Source organism: Aegilops tauschii, chromosome 4 (assembly GCF_002575655.3).
Source record: "Aegilops tauschii subsp. strangulata cultivar AL8/78 chromosome 4, Aet v6.0, whole genome shotgun sequence".
NCBI classification, from domain to species: domain Eukaryota; kingdom Viridiplantae; phylum Streptophyta; class Magnoliopsida; order Poales; family Poaceae; genus Aegilops; species Aegilops tauschii.
Window position 1 is genome coordinate 424,293,819 of NC_053038.3, and position 20,182 is coordinate 424,314,000.

Sequence of the window (20,182 nt, forward strand, 5' to 3'; positions counted from 1 at the left end):
TGATATCCGAAAACCGCAGAGTAATCAATCGCGCCGAAGATTTTGCACCAAACCCACACTCGAAGATTATTAGTTGAGTTCACTCGACGACCTCTGAATCGATTGAGGCGACTGAAACAAGATCGAAGCTTCAACATGACTCACAAACCGACATGATATGCCTCCGAAGTATAGAATCAAGTCGGAGTCAGCTTCAGCTCTTTTTCCACTCGGACCTCCATCCATTTGGGGGCCAATGACGATGACATGTACCTAGGGTAGGGTTATAGGCCTGACCTAGACGCCCTACCCAAGAACACTGCCCTAGACTCAAAGACATTCAAAGCACAAGAAGAGAAACTGACTGAGTTATTGAAGAGTGCAATCCACTCGACCTTCAACCTCACTCGGATACCCCAATTCCATTCGACCAATATGAAGTCATTCGACGATACAAGAAACCACTCAGAGTGTAGAAGACCTAACGTCACTCAGGATGGCAACGGTCAGACATTCACTCTGTAACCTTAAAGATCATTTATATCTCTTTATTACTGGCGTTACCAGCAACGCCCTACCTTAATGTACATTGAACCCTTTGTAATGTGGGCTGGCTAGGGTCCTGGCGCACTCTATATAAGCCACCCCCTCCACTGGCACAAGGGTTCGCACCCCCTGTAACTCTCACGCATAATCCAGTCGACCAAGCCTCCAGGCACCGAGATGTAGGGCTGTTACTTCCTCTGAGAAGGGCCCGAACTCGTAAATCTTGCGTGCACAACCATGTTGTAGCTAGGATCTTGGCTCTTCCTACGTACCCCCTACTCTTACTGTCAGACTTAGTACCACAACAATTTGCCCTTTACTTCCTTCAGCTTCTGACCGAGGGTAAAATTCTCCATCATCAACTCGCAATTATCTATTTCAAGTTTTATTACCCTCTTGCATAACGCCTCCATGCTCTCATCCTTGAACCGAGAAGGAATCGATTCATCTTCTTCTTCCTCGGAGGTCCAGCTATATTGCCCCTCATCCCCATAGGACTTGGGGTTTGCGATGAGATTAGCAACATAGCTCTCACCCTCAGAGTCTTGGGAGGACATATTTTCAGATCTACGCAGGAAACAACAAGAAAAGAGAACAAAGGATTTCTCCGTGATACGGTGGTTAACAGGTTCGGGAAGTATATATAGATTTTTTATCTTGCAGGACAAGTATATGGAAGAAAAACGGAGTACGGAAGGTGTCCCGGGTGGGGACAAGCCACCTGGGCGCGTCAGGCTCCTGGCGCCCCCTAGTGTCTTGTGCCCACCAGGGGACGCTTCCTGGTAGTTTCTTTATTTCAAAAATTCTAAAATGTTCCAAAACTGATAAAAAATAATTTTGCAGATTTTTCGGAGTCCGTTTACTTACTGTATCACGTACCTCCTTATTTTTCACGATTCTGCAGTGTTCCGGAAGGACTCTTTTATGTGCTCTTCCGGTGTCAAAGTTTGGATAATATTACTTTCAACATTAATAGGCATACCTGAGATATAATGCTTTATTCGTTGACCATTGACAACCTTTGGGTTAGTACCTTTGGAATTATTTATTTTGATGGCGCCAGACCGGTAAACCTCCTCGATGACATATGGGCCTTCCCATTTCGAGAGGAGCTTTCCTGCAAAAAATCTAAAATGAGAGTTCTACAAAAGAACATACTCTCTGACTTTAAACTCACGCTTTTGAATTCCTTTGTCATGCCATCTTTTAACTTTTTATTTAAATAACTTTGCATTTTCATATGCTTGGGTTCTTCATTCATCTAATAACCTAATATCAAATAACCTCTTTTCACCAGCGAGTTTGAAATCATAGTTGAGCTCTTTGACTGCCCAATATGCTTTATGTTCTAACTCAAGAGGCAAATGACAAGCTTTTCCATAAACCATTTTATAAGGAGACATACCCATAGGATTTTTATATGCTGTTCTGTAAGCCCAAAGTGCATCATCTAATTTCTTAGACCAATTCTTCCTGGACCTATTAACAGTCTTTTGCAAAATTAATTTTATTTCTCTATTACTAAGTTCAACTTGACCACTAGACTGAGGATGATAGGGTGATGCAATTCTATGGTTAACATCATACTTGGCAAGAATTTTACGGAAAGCACCATGAATAAAGTGTGAACCACCATTAGTCATTAAATATCTAGGGACTCCAAACCTTGGGAAAATAACTTCATTAAGCATTTTAATAGAGGTGTTGCGATCAGCACTACTGGTTGGAATAGCTTCTACCCATTTAGTAACATAATCAACAGCAACCAAAATATGTGTATACCCATTAGACGAAGGAAAAGGTCCCATGTAATCAAATCCCCAAACATCAAATGGTTCAACAGCAAGTGAATAATTCATAGGCATTTCTTGACGCTTACCGATATTACCTATTCTTTGACATTCATCACAAGATGAGACAAACTTACGGGCGTCCTTGAAGAGAGTAGGCCAATAAAATCCAGATTGCAATACCTTGTGAGCAGTTCTATCTCCAGCATGATGCTCTCCATAAGCCTCGAAGTGACATTTCTGTAGGATTTGTCCATGTTCATGCTCAGGTACACAACATCTAATAATACCATCTACTCCTTCTTTATAAAGATGTGGGTCATCCCAAAAGTAATGTCTTGAATCATAGAAGACTTTTTTCTTTTGTTGGTATGTAAAGCTAGGTGGTAAATATTTAGCAACAATGTAATTAGCATAGTCAGCATACCAAGGAGTACTATTAGCAACATTTATTGCAGCTAACTGCTCATCAGGAAAACTATCATCAATACGTAGTGGGTCATCAAGCACATTTTCAAGCCTAGACAAGTTATCAGCTACGGGGTTCTCAGCTCCTTTTCTATCAATGATATGTAAATCAAATTCTTGTAACAAGAGAACCCAACGAATAAGTCTAGGTTTAGCATCTTTCTTTTCCATAAGATATTTAATAGCAGCATGGTCTGTGTGAACAGTTACTTTGGAATCAACAATGTAAGGTATGAATTTATCACAAGCAAACACAACTGCTAAGAATTATTTTTCAGTAGTAGCATAATTTCTTTGAGCACTGTCTAAAGTTTTACTAGCATAATGAATAACATTCAATTTCTTATGAACTCTTTATCCTAGAACAGCACCAATAGCATAATCACTAGCATCACACATAATTTCAAAAGGCAAGTTCCAATCAGGTTTTTGAACAATAGGTGCAGATATTAGGGCTTTCTTGAGTATTTCAAAGGCTTCAAGACAATCATCATAAAAAACAAAAGGAATATCCTTTTGAAAGAGACTAGTAAGAGGCCTAGAAATTTTAGAAAAGTCTTTGATAAATCTCCTATGGAAACCAGCATGACCCAGGAAACTACGAATACCTTTAATGTCCTTAGGACATGGCATTTTCTCAATTGCATCAACCTTAGCTTGGTCCACTTCAATACCTATTTCAGAAATTTTATGACCCAAGACAATGCCTTCATTAACCATAAAGTGGCACTTCTCCCAATTCAAGAGAAGATTTGTTTGTTCACATCTCTGCAAAACTCGCTCAAGATTGCTTAAACAATCATCAAAAGACTTCCCATAAATAGAGAAGTCATCCATAAAAACCTCAACAATCTTTTCACAAAAGTCAGAGAATAGCCATCATGCATCTTTGAAAGGTAGCAGGTGCATTACATAAACCAAAAGGCATACGTCTATAAGCATAGGTTCCAAAAGGACAAGTAAAAGTGGTATTTTCTTGATCAGGTTGAGAAACAGGTATTTGTGAAAAACCAGAATATCCATCTAAGACGCAAAAGTGTGAGTGCTTAGATAATCTTCCAAGGATTTGATCAATAAAAGGCAAAGGGTAATGATCTTTTCTAGTTGCTTTACTTAATTTTATAAAATCAATTACCATTCTATAGCCTGTAACAATTCTTTGTGGAATAAGTTCATTCTCATCATTAGGAACAACAGTAATACCTCCGTTCTTAGGGACACAATGAACATGACTTACCCGTCTACTATCAGCTATAGGATAGATTATACCTGCTTCCAGAAGTTTTAATATTTCTGTTCTTACCACTTCTTTCATCTTCGGGTTTAACCGACGTTGGTGATCAACAACTGGTTTAGCATCAGGTTCCATATTAATTTTGTGCTGAAATAGAGTGGGACTAATGCCCTTTAAATCATCAAGAGTATATCCAATAGCAGCCCGGTGCTTCCTTAGAACTTTCAATAATATTTCTTCTTCATGTTCTGAAAGGTTAGCACTAATAATAACATGATATATTTTATTTTCATCAAGATAAGCATATTTCAAAGTGTCTGGCAATTGTTTTAACTAGATGCCACCCCGCGCGTTGCTGCGGGAATTTTGAACACACAAAGTTTAAATAAAATATAATACAACCATGGTTCTCAAGTCTCAACCGTTCAATAATAATAATCCGAAATAAATAGTGGAAACAAATTAATAAAAAGAAAATAGAATTATACCAATTGAACATGGGGCAGTAAAGACTAAAAGAAATTTGAACATATCTTGTTTGGAAATAGCAAGGATTTAGTGCAAGTGAAGAAGGATGTGACTGATTGTACGAACCAAATTGTGTCCATTGAGCTTTTTATGAAAAAGCATACTCTACATGACCTTATAAATAAGGGAAGTGGTGTCAAACATAACAAAAGAAATTAATCGCACCTAACAGTACGGATGAAAATATTTAAATAAATGATACTAAGAATTTGGTCCTTACCTAATGTAATTTGTGGCTGAATAGCTTCTCTGTTTTTCAGATAGCCAAGATCTATATATCTGTTGGCAAAAGAAATACCCATGGACAACAATTTAGTAATCACTATGGATTTATCAACCAGTAAACATTGGCACCATACACAGGGAAATATTCTTTCAAGATGATAGTACATTCTTGGCCTCTAAGGATGAAAGCTAGAGAGAATACATTGATTTATGACTCAGTGGTTTGGTCCACAGATGAAGTTATAACCTTGATAAGCCAAATATGTGTCTTTGTATATTCCAATTCCTGCTTCAACACTCAACAGCAAATATAATATATTTTGTCTAGTGTTGAAGGTGAACTGAAGGTTGCTTATAGTGACCAAATAGAAGTTGTCGCTCAATCTGGCATCTCCTGAAATTTAACAATTTCAAGTTTTATAACCAAAACACACCCTGATCAGATTACCCCATAGAATATATCTGTCTAGTGTTGAAGGCAAACTGAAGTTTTATGAATGATGACCATAATAAATAGAGTACACGTTACCTCAAATAGATTTATTCGCCCAGATCAAATCTCATCTGTTGGCAATTTGGCTGGCAACAACATAGGTGGTCTTTGAGAGCGATACGATCCAGGAGATAAGAGGGAGGGATGGCCGTGCTTCGCAGGAAGGGAGAACATCACAAAGATTACCGCATGCGAGCTTTGGTTCGGTTGAGCAAGATGAGGAGGACCCGCCATTATGAACAATCATGTTCAAAGAGAGAGAGAGAGAGATCCCGAGATCCATACTTCGGTGACCTGCCAACACAGTCTGGAGGCAGAATCCCATGCAAATCCAACGACCGGAGAAAGTGGTCACCAACACTATCCGGAGGCAGAATCCCATGTGAATCCAACGACCGGAGAAAGAAAGAAGCCAAATATTATGGGTTCATGTCAACGTAGAAACTTCTGATCCACAATCCACAAAGCCATCAACGATTTATGTGGTGCCAGTAAAACACCGTTGATGTTGAGTGGCGATGTACAATCAGATCACTGTACCTGCAGAACCACAAATAACGAAATTAGATAAGAAAAAAGGAGGAGATCAGATTGATTTGGACCAACACGCATCAATCTGAGATGGTTCTGGAGTGAGGAGAGATAAGACGAAGAAGATTCGAGGTCAGGAAGAAGAGAATATGAAGAGGAAGGGTCAACGAGGACAAAATCATCTCGTTGATTCGCTACAATGAAGAGGCAACGTTTTTTAGGGAATAAAAGAGGCGAGGTCAGATGAAACGCTTGGGTAAATTTCTGGTGGGCCACAAGTAGCCTCTTTAAAGCCCACGTACACAAACTTGGCTGGAAGGAGAATTAAACGATGTGTAGCATGGGCAATAACCGATGGGGAAAAAGGGGTGACGTGGCTGCACTTAACACTGATGAGGCACCATGATGATGTGGATAGTTTGCATGGTGAGAGAATAGGGAGTAGTGGGGAGCAACTTCTTAAGAATGGTAGATTCAAACACAGGATCACCTTTAGGTGGAGGTGGACCTCCAAGAGTTTCAATATGCAAATTGTGTTTAAGCAGAGGACATTGTTCAAACAAAATCTTATCTATTTAATTTCTTTCATGCATATGTAAATCATTCTCATGATCTAGCAAATATTGTTCTAAAGGATCAATAGGTGGCACAGCAATAGAAGCAAGACCAATTAATTCATCCTTACTAGGCAATTCTTTTTCATGATGATTTCTACTAAACTTGGAAAAATTAAATTCATGAGACTCATCATCATAGCTAACACCCACAATTTGTTTCTTGCAATCTATCTTAGCATTTACTGTGTTCAAGAAAGGTCTACCAAAGATAATGGGACAGAAATCATCTTGCGGGGTACCAAGAACAAGAAAATCAGTAGGATATTTTATTTTCCCACACAAGACTTCAACATCTCTAATAATCTCACAAGGTGATATGGTGTCTCTATTAGCAAGTTTAATAGTAACATCTATGTCTTCTAACTCAGCAGGTGCTATGTCCTTTATAATTTCTTGATATAGAGTGTAAGGAATAGCACTCACACTAGCACCCATATCACATAAACCATGATAACCGTGATCTCCTATTTTAACAGAAATAACAGGCATGCCAACAACAGGTCTATGTTTTTCTTTTCCATTAGGTTTAGCAATTCTAGCAGCTTCTTCACAGAAATAAATAACATGCCCATCTATATCTTCTTCCAAGAGATCCTTAACCATAGCAATGCTAGGTTCTACTTTAATTTGTTCATCTGGTTTAGGTGTTCTAACATAGCTTTTGTTAACCACAGTTGAAACTTTAGCATGTTCCTTTATCCTAACAGGGAATTCTTTAACTGGTACTGGTTCTTCCATTTCTTCTTTAACTGGTGGTTTCTCAATATAAGAAGAAGGAACAACTGGATCAACATTATAAAGTATAGTTTCTTCTTTAACTGGTACTGGTTCTTCCATTTCTTCTTTAATAGGTGGGTGATATTTAATCCACTTCTCTTTAGGGAGTTCAACATGAGTAGCAAATGATTCACAAAAGGATGCTACTATCTCACAGTCAAGTCCATATTTAGTGCTTAACTTTTGAAAAAGCATCAGTATCCATCAAAGATTTAACACAATCATATTTAAGTTCAATACCTGACTCTTTACCTTCGTTCGAGTTCCCAATCTTCAGAGTTGCGTTTAATTCTTTCCAAAAGATCCCACCGGAATTCAATAGTCTTCTTCATAAAAGAACCAGCACAAGAAGTATCAAGCATGGTTTGATCATTACGAGAAAGCTGAGCATAAATGTAGCGACCCGACCTCAGACGGTCAAGTCTGTGCTTAAGAGTCATCACTGGATCGGTATTGCTGACACACACAGTACTCGAGGATTTATAACAGAGTTCAATCACACAGTTATTACATCGAAAGTCTCAAAAGAGAACTTATTACAATAATATGGCTGAAGGCCATCTAAATAAGATAACAGCGGAAGCTTCGAAGGGTGAAGAGTCCATCCAACTCCACGGCAAAACTGAGTGCATGAAAACGACCTAGCGCACCTTACTCTTCGTCTGAAAACTCTGCAACATAATACGTTGTAGCTTGTGTAGGTCAGCACATGGAATATGCTGGCAAGATAACACTATAGAGCAATGAACAAATAACAGCTATCACTACAGGCATATATGGCTGGTGGAGGCTCTATGGTTATCATTTGCATAGAGCTAATTTTTCCCTACAACAAAGGAATATATCTTATTTAACTACAAAGTTTGTTGAAAACATTCAGAAGGTAACCCCAACTCAATCCCAAATTAAAAGTTAATAATCCCAACAAATTAATTAAGTAAAGTGATGAGACTAAAACAATAATTCAAGTACCAGATACTCAAGATGTCCATAACCGGGGACACGGCTAATCATGATTAGTTTGTACACTCTGCAGAGGTTTGCGCACTTTTCCCCACAAGACTCAATCTCCTCCGTTATATTTCTCGAGCTGCATGATGTTTGAGAAATGGATGACCGAGACACAGTCTTTCCGAAGAGGTCCCCTTAACCGATAGATAGGCCGGTACACCTACAATCCCCTACATCTGCTAGCCCATCATGGAAAGGCTTCCCACAACTTACTCAACTATGCCAGAGCCCATAATGGCTTGTGGCTGCACACGGAAGTTTCTAGCATGAATAATCTTATGATCCCTTTGAGCCTGGGTGGCGAACCATAGGATGATCACATGGATACCCCAGGATCTCCTTGGACAACACTGGATTCCCCAGGTGCCCACAAACAATCCACCAAGATGTGTATTAAAGTAGCCACCTTAAGTTAAACCTTAGTTAACAATACTCTCACATCTTTCATGAATTCTCTCAAACCAAACCACGTCTACGAGCATATCATAGCAGTATAAGCATAACGTAGTAAATATCCATGGTTTGATATAAGACATTAGGTGCTACCTCATCAACTACTTCCCAATACCCACATGTTAATCAAATCCTACTCATGCAATGTTTGAGGGTAGAAGCTAATGCATAAAAACTGGGTAATCAAAGGATATGATCAAAGTGTTACTTGCCTTGTTGACGATCGGAAAACCCTAGTGATTCGTAGTAGCAAGCCTCGCAATCCGGAAACTCTATCATAACGAACAATAGCATACATAAGCACTCAAGCATAAGATACAAAGGTCAAGAGAAAAGATCTCAACAGAAAGTTCAAGAGAAGAGCTTCGATTTGCAAAAAGAATCAATTGAATCGGAGCTACGAAACTCAAACTACGATCAAAAGAAGTTCAAAATCAAATCTGCTTGAAACCAAATTTTAAATTGTCAAAACCATGTTCAAGTTGATTATCTGTACAGAGGGGAACAAGACGAAGATTTTGGCGTTGGTTTCACTAGATTTGGATAAACGTGCAAAAAGTAGCGAAGGTTTGAAGATCAGGGACTAATTTGCGGTAAAAGTAATTACGAATAGGTCCCTGGACGAAAAAACAAACAGAAAAAGAAAAATCTACGGAACGAACGATCGCTAACAGAGGCAAACGAAACGAATACCGTTCGTTAAAACGATCTAACCAGTGAATGTTTACTAATTAGACTAGAACAAAAATGAAAAACCGATCTAAAAACTAAACCGACAAAACCAAAAAAACAAAAGAACCTACCGGTTCTTACCGGTCAACGGCGTCGGGGGCGGGATCAGATCGGCGGTAGCGGAGACGGCGAGGCGGGGTGGCGGCGCGGCTTATAAGGAGGCCCCGAGGGGGTCCTCGGCTTGCGCGAGGGGCGCGAGGAGGCCGACCCAGACTCCTCCTCGCCGGAGTCCGGTGTCCGCACGGGAGGAAGGCGGCGACGGCTCGGTTGGGCCGGCTGGGCTTTCGGCCCAGTTCGGTCCGAAACAGTTTTTTTAATAATTCCGCTCGAACGGAAAAATCCAAAATAAAATAAATAAAAATCCTAAAATCCCAAAAACAATTTTCACGGTCCTCTCCTAATATTTAGGACAACATGAACATTTTTCTGGGCTAAAATGCAATTTTTAAAAATGCACATTTTCCCTAATTTACTCGAATAAAATCTCAAATAAAATTCGAATAAAACAAATATTTTCATTTAAAATTAGATTTCCATTATTTCCTCTGTTTTGAAGAAGTCATATTATCTTCTCTCATTATTTTATTCGTTTTTGAAATAATCGGAAAAATTATTTCAAATAAAAAATCACTTTGATCCAATTTACCAATTTTGAAAAATTAAAAAATGGAATTTTTATAAAACCTCCAACTCTCTCAAATGGTCCTTGAGTTGCTTAAGGTCTTTAGGATCAAACTATTCAAATAAAACCAAATAAAATGCAAAGAGCATGGATGCATATGATGACCTAATGATTAACATCCAAATTGAAAATTGGGATGTTACAAACCTACCACCCTTAAGATGAATCTCGCCCTCGAGATTCGGGTTGGCTAGAAAATAGGTGTGGGTGGTCTTTCCGTAGGTCTTCTTGTCGCTCCCAGGTGGCTTCTTCCTCGGTATGGTGGCTCCACTAAACTTTGCAAAACTTGATAACCTTGCTGCGTGTATCTCGGCTGGCATACTCGAGAATCTTGATGAGTTTCTCCTTGTAGGTTAGGTCACTCTCTAACTGAATTGCTTCCAGGGACACTGTATCCCTTAGAGGAATATCGGCCATCTCTGCATGGCACTTCTTCAGTTGGGAAATGTGAAATACATCATGAACTCTTAACAATCCTTCGAGTAACTCCAACTTGTAGGCCACTTCCCCCATACGTTCCAAAACTCTGTATGGTCCTACGAACCTTGGGGCTAACTTTCCTTTGACTCCAAATCGTTTAACTCCTCGCAGTGGTGACACACAGAGATATGCTCTGTCTCCGATTTCGTAGACTACCTCCTTGCGCTTGGTGTCAGCATAACTCTTCCGCCTGGACTGAGCTACCTTCAGTCTATCACGAATCAACTTAACCTTCTCTTCAGACTCTTTGATTAAATCTGGTCCGAACAACTGACGGTCTCCAACTTCATCCCACATCAACGGTGTTCTGCACCTCCTTCCATACAAAGCATCGAAAGGGGTCATCTTCAAACTAGCCTGGTAGCTGTTGTTGTATGAGAATTCTGCTTAAGGCAAATTATCATCCCAACTGGATCCATAATCTAGCGCACAAGCTCTCAACATGTCCTCCAGAATCTGATTGACTCTCTAAGTCTATCCATCTGTCTGCGGATGAAAGGTTGTACTAAACTCTAGCCTGGTACCCAAAGTCTGGTGTAACTGATTCCAAAACTTCGAGGTAAACTGTGTTCCTCTATCTGATACGATGGTCCTCGGAACTCCATGCAGACATATGATCCTGGTCATATATATCTTGGCCAACTTCGCGCTCGTATAAGTGGTTTTCACGGGGATAAAGTGTGCCACTTTGGTCAAGCGATCAACTACTACCCAGATGGAGTCATATCCTGACCGGGTCCTGGGTAATCCGGTGATAAAATCCATGCCAAGCTTATCCCACTTCCATTCGGGTATCGGCATAGGCTGTAGTAATCCTCCTGGCTTCTGGTGTTCTGCCTTAACTCTCTGACATACATCACATACTGCTCCATACTCGGCAATATCCTTCTTCATACCTGTCCAACAGAAATGTTCCTTCAAATCCAAATATATCTTAGTGTTTCCGGGGTGAATCGAGTATGGCGAGTCGTGAGCCTCTTGAAGTATTAACTTCCTGATCTTGGCATCATTGGGCACATAAATACGATCCTCAAACCATAAAGTTTCGTGCTCATCCTCACGAAACCCTTTGGCTTTTCCTTTACTCATCTTCTCCTTTATCTCAGTAATCTCCTTATCAGTCTTCTGTGCTTGTCGAATCTTTCCCAACAATGTGGACTGAACCTCCAATGCTGCTACAAAACCTCTCGGAACTATCTCCAAACGAAGTTCTCTGATATCGTTTGCTAACTCCTGTGGTAATCCTCCGGTTAAGAGGGTATTTACATAACTCTTGTGGCTTAAAGCATCTGCTACAACATTGGCCTTTCCTGGATGATAGTGTAACTTCATATCATAATCCTTTATGAGCTCCAACCATCTCCTCTGCTTGAGATTCAACTCCTTCTGCGTGAAGATATACTTCAAACTCTTATGATCCGTGTATACATCACAACGGTTTCCGATAAGAAAATGTCTCCAGGTCTTGAGCGCATGCACTACGGCTGCTAACTCCAAATCTTGCGTGGCATAATTCATCTCATGAGGTCAAAGCTGACGTGAGGCATATGAAACAACTCCCACGTCTTGCATAAGTACACCTCCAAGTCCTTGGCGAGAGGTGTCGCAATACACTTGGAAATCCTTGCGTATATCCGGAAGAATTAGCACCGGGGCTGTAACTAAACGTTTCTTCAACTCTTGAAAACTGGCCTCACATTCCTCGGTCCATTTGAACTTGGTGTCCTTCTTCAACAACTCTGTCATGGGCTTCGCAATCTTGGAAAAATTCTCAATGAATCTACGATAATATCATGCGAGTCTTAGAAAACTGCGTATCTCTCCAACTAAGGTGGGTGCCAACCACTCAGTGACAGACTGAACCTTGGTAGGGTCTACTACTATACCTTCTCCTGATATAACATGTCCAAGAAATCCAACTTCCTTCAACCAAAATTCACATTTGCTGAATTTGGCATATAGCTGATGCTCTCTGAGCTGATCGAACAAATCATTGATCATCGGTAGTGGGTACTTGTTCTTAATCGTCACTTCATTCAATGCACGATAATCAACAACCATTCTCAAGGATCCATCCTTCTTCTCAACTAAGAGCACTGGGGCTCCCCACGGTGATGAACTTGGTCGGATATAACATTTCTCCAATAACTCCTTAATCTGTTTCTTAATTACCTCCAGATCATTTGCGGGCATCCGATACGGTCTCTTTGATATTGGTCCGATGCCTGGTAACAGCTCTATCAAAAATTCTATATCTCGATCTAGTGGCATGCCTGGTAATTCCTCTGGAAACACATCGGGACAATCCTTCACAACAGGCACTTCTTCCTGAACAACTCCTGAGAGTGAATTTACTTGAGTCCTCCTTGGCGCATGCCTAGACACATACTTGATCCTTTTTCCCTCTGGGGTGGTGAGGAAAATTAACTTACTAGCACAATCGATATTTCCTCCATACATCGATAGCCAATCCATGCCTAGTATCACATCCAATCCTTGTGACTCCAAAATTATTAGGTCTGAGGGGAAAACATGCCTACCTATGGTCAATGGCATCTGAAAACATCCTCTGCTTGCCATATACTCCGCTCCAAGTGAACTTACTAACATATGCGTCTTAAGGGCTATGGTGGGCAACTTAAACTTATCCACAAATCCCCTCGATATGTATGAATGCGTTGCACCAGTGTCAAAAAGAACAATAGCAGTAAATGACTTAATCAAAAACTTACCGATAACTGCATCCAGCTGCTCTTCAACTTCCTCCATGTTAACGTGGTTCACCTGCCCTCTGGTGAAAGGGTTGGGCTTCTTCCTAGAACTTCCATTTTCGTTACCATTCTTCAAGTCAGAACAATCATTGGCGTAGTGTCCAGTCTTCCCGCACTTGTAACAGGTGACGTGACTCAGATCCTTCTTGGCGGGTGTTGCTAGGTTGGAACGATTCTGGCTGCTGCTTCCTCCATTCGCATTTCCATTCTTAGGGCTACTGTGGTTATGTGAGCTTCCTCCATTGTAAGTATGGCCTCCATGGTTATGACGGGTATGTACTCCCGAGTTTGGGGTAAAACGAGGCTTCTGCTGAGCTCCAGAGTTGTACTTCCCCTGTCCATACTTCCTTTTGCGGCTCTCTATCTGCTGCTTGCCTTCAATCATAAGGGCCCTGTCTACCAACTCCTGATAGTTAGTGAATGTTGCCACCATCAACTGCATACTCAGCTCATCATTCAGCCCTTCCATAAACTTCTCATGCTTCGCGGCATCTGTGGCCACATCATTTGGACATTGCGAGCTAACTTGCTAAACTCATCCACATACTGCGCCACAGTATGATTTCCCTGGTGTAAGTTGCGAAACTCACGCTTCTTCATACTCATAGCTCCAGCTGAGACATGTGCAGTGCGGAAAGCTTGCTGAAACTGATCCCAAGTGACATTGGCCACGAGGAAAGTGGCAGTGTAGTTCTCCCACCATGAGGTTGCGGGTCCATCCAGTTGATGTGCGGCAAAGCGCACCTTCTCAGCATCTGTGCAACCTGCGGTGGTCAGCTCCCTTCCAATCTTGCAGAGCCAGTCATCAGCAACAATCGGCTCGGTGCTACTAGAGAACACCGGCGGATTCAACCTCAGAAAACAGGCTAAGTTGTCAACTGGACTAGCAACTGCATCAAGGCATTCTGCTGTTGGATCAACTGAGTGAGCTCCGGTGGGAAGACAAATCTGGGGTCACGTCTCGGAGGCATCTGATAGGTTTTTAGAGGGGTGAGAACAGAATAGAATGAGGTCTAAAGAGAAATTCACTACCCATATGCACATGAGACAAACACATTCATTTCACACGACTCAATTCAAACAAGATCAAACAATCTATCTAAACTACCGTTACAAAATGATCGGACCATTACTATATACATGGGGGAATACTAATGGTAATTTGGTGGTCGTCTAGAAATTATGATCGGTGGAAGACTCCATGATATCTGCTCCAGCTTCGTCTTCATAATCATCATCACTATCGGGGTCGGAGTCGGTGTCATCGATTATGATGTAGTCTTCAGGATGGTTATCCTCCTCAGGTTCGGGATCTCCCATGAATATTCCTAGCTTCTTCTTCAGGTCTTCATTCTTCTCCAGTAGTACTGCAATTTCTCCTTCATATCCATCGCATGTATACTTGAGTTCCTCTTCTAGCTCCATGTTCTTGGTCATCACCTTCTTCTTGTCTATCATGTCGGCACACATTTGGTTCTCCTGACGACGAATGTGCTGATTTAACTCTTGGATGTAGGCTGCAATGGATTTATCCCTCCTGGTGCAAATCATCTCCCATTGCTCATCTCGGCGTCCACATATCTGGTAGATGGTGTCCTTAAGATCCTTGTTGTATACCTCGTCGATGCGTCCAATGGCGATGTTGGCGCCCATGCTCTGTCGGTGTACAAAAGTAGGGGCACTCCTTTTTTACCCCTTTACTTGTGCACGGGCAGTCGGAGCCGCGCCGACGGCCACACTAAGCAGGGCAGAGGAAGGAAATCGAAGTGCAAGGCGACCAAAGGCAACGCCAAGACCAAGAAATACAAAAGAGCAAGAGGGCAAGGTGGACTCCCCCGGCAAGACCCTTGCCGGGGCAGCCTCCACGGCCCCGGCAAGAGCCTTGCCGGGGCAACTTGCCCGGTGCCAGCAGAATGAGCCACCCTTGAGCCCACAAGTTCCAACTACACCAGCCAACTACATTGGAACCAAGGCTCGGGAGGCACCTCTGTGGTGGCATGCAGATCTTCATCAAGATCAAGAACACACAAGATCAGATGAGGACCAGAAGGTGACGACCCTCGGCGAGATCCTAGCCGAGGAAATCCACGAGACCCCCGACAAGATGCTTGCCGGGGAAGACCATGGAGCCGCGGCGAGACCCTTGCTGGGGCCCCAGCAAGGCCCTTGCGAGGGACACCTGTGGGGCCGCGACCAGGCCCGCGTCTGCCAAGGCTCCACCGCCGTCCCCATGCAGCTGCCAGCTCAACCAGCTGAGCAGGCACCTGCGTGGCGACGAGCGGCCTCCACAACCAACTCAGCAAGCACCTGCGTGATGGCATGCAGGTCTTCGTGAAGGCTCCACCATTGCACCAGCCCAGCAGCCAACCAACGTGGCGCCACGATGCCTCATCAGCTCGGACGCATGTCGAGGCCAGGCGAGGCAACGACAACTAGGACGTGCTTCCTTGTCGTCCCCGATAAAGCAAGGGGGCACGTCGGCAGTGCATTAAATGCGTTTGTCCGACGGTCCCAGAAGATAGGCTTATCGACTGTAGACCTTTCCACCTCCTGTGTGCCACTGTGGCGACCCCTTTTGCCTATAAAAGGAGGCCCGAGGCGACCAGGAGGAGGATTGGGATCTTTTGGGCAAGTTGCACCCCGTAGCTAGCTCAAGAACACTCAAATACATCCACCAAAGCAGGACTAGGGTATTACGCATCTTCGCGGCCCGAACCTGGGTAAACGATCTGTGTGCTTCCTGTCAAACCCGCTCTTTGCACAACCTCGCGCCCGCTGACCGTAGAAGGGATCCCAGTGATTCCATAGGTGTCGTTCCCACCGACATCTTTGGCGCGCCAGGTAGGGGGCGCAGTTGTGAGAATCTGGTCTAGCAGTTAGCCTAGCAGTTCTTCATCGCCATGGCTCCCAAGAAGAAGATGATCACAGCGATCGGCTCGTCGGGAGCCGAACGGCCCGTGCCAGTGCGGGCGAGCAGCGGGCCGGTCGCGGACAGAACCTGAGCCGCGGCCCGCGAGCACCAGCATCACTCTGGCAGTCAGAGCCTGGCGAGCGGCGTCGTTCATGCGCCAGACGACGGGCCGCGCACCACCAAATCCAAAGACGGGGCTGCCCCCCCTCAAGCGGCGCGAGGCCCTCCAGGGGTGTCGCTGTGCCACCTACGGGCGGTGCAGCGACCTCCAAGACGCCTACGCCAGCGCCCACAGCGCGCTCTTCCCAGCGTGTGCGCGACGAGTAGCGCCACCATGCTCGTGACCCCGGACACCGCCGTGGGAAGAGTCCTGTGCATCACTCGCGGGATGGAGGGGGTTAGCATGCCCACCGAAGTGCTGGTGAAAATGGCGCGCAGCCGCCGGGCCGTGATAGAGCTCCTTCTAACATGGTTAGAAGTCAGAGTGCATCACGGTCCACGCAGCTTTCGCTGCCACCCACGCCAGCAGATGCCTTGGCGCGCGTGTAGCTGCTCCTCGACTTCCCTCCTGCCACAGAAAAGCTCAACAAATGGAGAGCCGCCATCCGGAGCCTCGTCGCTGTCGCCAATAAAGATGAACCGCGACCAACGGGGCCCTCGGGCCGGCGCTCCGTCGAGCCACCACATGCCAGCGGTGGAAGGACCGGAGGAGCTGTAGCCACGGTGCACTCTCCTCCCCCGCGCCAGTTGCCGCGGGTGCCAGTCCGTCGTGATGACGCTTGTGATAACATTTCCATAGCGTCGTCTGACCCACGGACCCACCGCGATCAGCGCCAAGTTCTTCTGGAGAGAGCCCATGAAGACGCTCGAACCACCATCGAGCGCCGACACGACACACGCCACCAGTCAAATAACCGGGCGGGGCCCGCAATGGATCACCCAGCACCGGGAGGCTCCGACGGCCTACCTTATGAGGTGGGCTGTCCAGCCTTTACCCGGGAGCTGTGGCAGTTCCAGTGGCCGTCCCACCGCACGTTCAAGCCCGACGTCGGCGAGAAGTACAACGGCAAGACCCACCCGTCAGAGTTCATCAACATCTACACCATCGTGATGCAAGCTGCTGGAGCTCGCAATGAGAAGGTGCTTGCCAATTACTTCCCGTTGGCACTGAAACCCAATGTCATGTCTTGGTTGATGCACTTGCGGGCGGATTCCATTTCTTCTTGGTCGGATCTGTGCCATGAGTTCGTTGGTGCCTTCACTGGAGGCCATCAAGCTCATGGCCAGGCCAGTGATTTGCATATCATTCCCCAGAAGGAAGGGGAAACCCTGTGCAAGTACATACAAAGGTTCAGCCGGGTGCAGTACAACATCCCAGATGTTCATCCCGCCGCCGTGATTAGCGCGTTCCATCAGAATGTGCGCAATCGCAAGATGCGTGAAGAACTGGCGATGAACAAAGTTAAAGATGTGGCCGAACTTTATGTTCTGGCCGATAGATGCGCCCGGGCAGAAGAGGGAAGGATGCACCCCGGCGAGGACGCCGGCGTGCAAACCGACTCTACTGATGAAGACACCGCCGCCCCGACGAAGAAGGCTTGGCGTCGCAATAGGAAACGCAAGGGCAAGGTCGTGCTTGCCGTCGAGGGATCCGACGACACCGGTGCCGCCAAGAAGGCCAAGGCAGACGACCACGGCAAGGAGATTGCTGGGTGCGCCGCCTACCGGGCCTTGGCAGCTGCCGACAAGCCAGGAGGCTCCGACAAGCAGTATTGCAAGATCCACCGCACCAATGGCCACAACCTCCAGAACTGCCGACAGGTCGAGATGCTTGCCGAAAAGCAAAAGGCCGAGTATGAGAGGCGGGACAAGGAGAAGGGTCAGGATGGTGCCGAAGGATCCGGCAAGAAGCATGGCGGCCAAGGAGGCCGCCGCGGCAGGGTTAACTAGCAAGAGAGGCCCGCTCGGGCCGTGACAAGAAGCAGGAAGATGATGATCATGACGAGGACGACGAGTCCGGCGAGGAAGAGTTTCAGAAGGCTACGGAGGCCATGTGCGTCGATGGTGGCATCTCGCTGCACACTTCTCACCGCCAGCTCAAGCAATGGGCGCGTGAGATCACAGCAGCGGAGCCATCGTTCGATGCTCAGAAGCCGCTGAAGTGGTCCAGCACGCCCATCATTTTTGACACCGAGGATCACCCTGATCGCACAACTGCGGTCGGGTGTTTGCCGTTGTTGGTTTCACCAACGATACGCAACCTCAAGGTGAACAAGATGCTGGTCGACGGCGGGGCCGATCTGAACCTGATCTCACCCGTCGTGATCAAAAGGCTGCAAATTCCTGACAGAGACCTTGAGGAGACGGGCACGTTTCAAGGGGTCAACCCGGGAAGGAGCCAGCCGAAGGGGAAAGTCACGTTGCCTGTGACGTTTGGAGGTGAGTTGAACTACAGGACGGAGAGGATTGTCTTCGATGTAGCCGAGATCCCCTTGCCCTACAATGGGATCCTCGGCCGCCCGACACTAGCCAGGTTCATGGCGTCGGCGCACTACGCCTACAACACGCTGAAGATGCCTGGGCCGATGACCATCATCACCGTCCCCTGCGACAAGAAGGACACACTGATCTGCGCCGACCTACTCTACCGGGAAGCAGTTGCAGCAGCTGCCGCCAAGGCACTTGCTCCTGCCGCTGAAGCCCCGGGAGGGAAGAAGAAGACCGGTAGGACCTCCCGCACCCACTCCGGCAAGCGCACCTCTTCGGAGTGTTGCGCTACCATCAAGGACGTGCTAGAGAGCTCCACCGGCAAGAGTAAGAAATCCAGAGCTGCACCGCTAGAGACCAAGAAGGTGTCCGTCAAGGAGGATGGCACGGGAGGGGCTTTCACCATAAGCTCCACCCTCGACAGCAAATAAGAAGGCGCGCTCATCACCTTCCTGCGGGCGAATGTCGATGTGTTTGCATGGAAAGCATCCGACATCCCCGGTGTTCCCAGGGAGGTGATTGAGCACCACCTTGCTATTTGTCCTCATGCACGACCCGTCAAGCAGAAGGTCAGGAAGCAGGCTTTGGAAAGGAAAGAGTTCATCACAGAGGAGATCAGGAAGTTGGAAGCGGCAGGCTTGGTGAGAGGAGTTCTCCATCCGACGTGGTTGGCCAATCCGGTGGTGGTGCGCAAGGCAAATGGGAAGTGGAGGCTATGTATTGACTACACAGATATCAATAAGGCTTGTCCCAAGGACCCTTTCCCGTTGCCGCGCATCGACCAGATTGTTGACTCCACGGTCGGGTGTGATCTGTTATCGTTCCTTGATGCCTACTCAGGATACCACCAGATCTTCATGACAAGAGAGGACGAAGAGAATACAGCATTCATCACCCCATGTGGTACGTATTGCTTTTTACGGATGCCTTTCGGGTTGAAGAGTGTTGGCTCAACGTTTGCAAGAGCAGTCCAAATTGGTTTTGAGCCCCAGCTACATAGAAATATGGAAGCATATATGGATGACATAGTGGTCAAAACCAAGGACAGGGCAACACTTGTGCAAGATCTAGAGGAGACATTTGCAAATTTGCGTAAGATCAACCTCAAGTTGAACCCTGAGAAGTGTGTCTTCGGAGTTCCGTCCGGCAAACTTCTCGGGTTCTTTGTGTCACAACGTGGGACCGAGGCGGACCCAGATAAGATCAAGGCTATCGAGCAGATTGAGGTGCCTAAGCAGATCAAGGATGTGCGTCGGCTCACTGGCTGCGTTGTCGCCATGAGCCGATTCATCTCCAAGTCTGCCGAGCGCACCCTTCCCATTTTCAAGATATTGAAAAAGGCGGGCCCAATGGATTGGACCCCGGAGGCCGAAGCAGCACTGCAGGATCTGAAGAAATACCTCTCCTCTACACCAGTACTGGTGACGCCTAAACCACGAGAGCTGTTGCTGCTGTATCTGGCGGTGA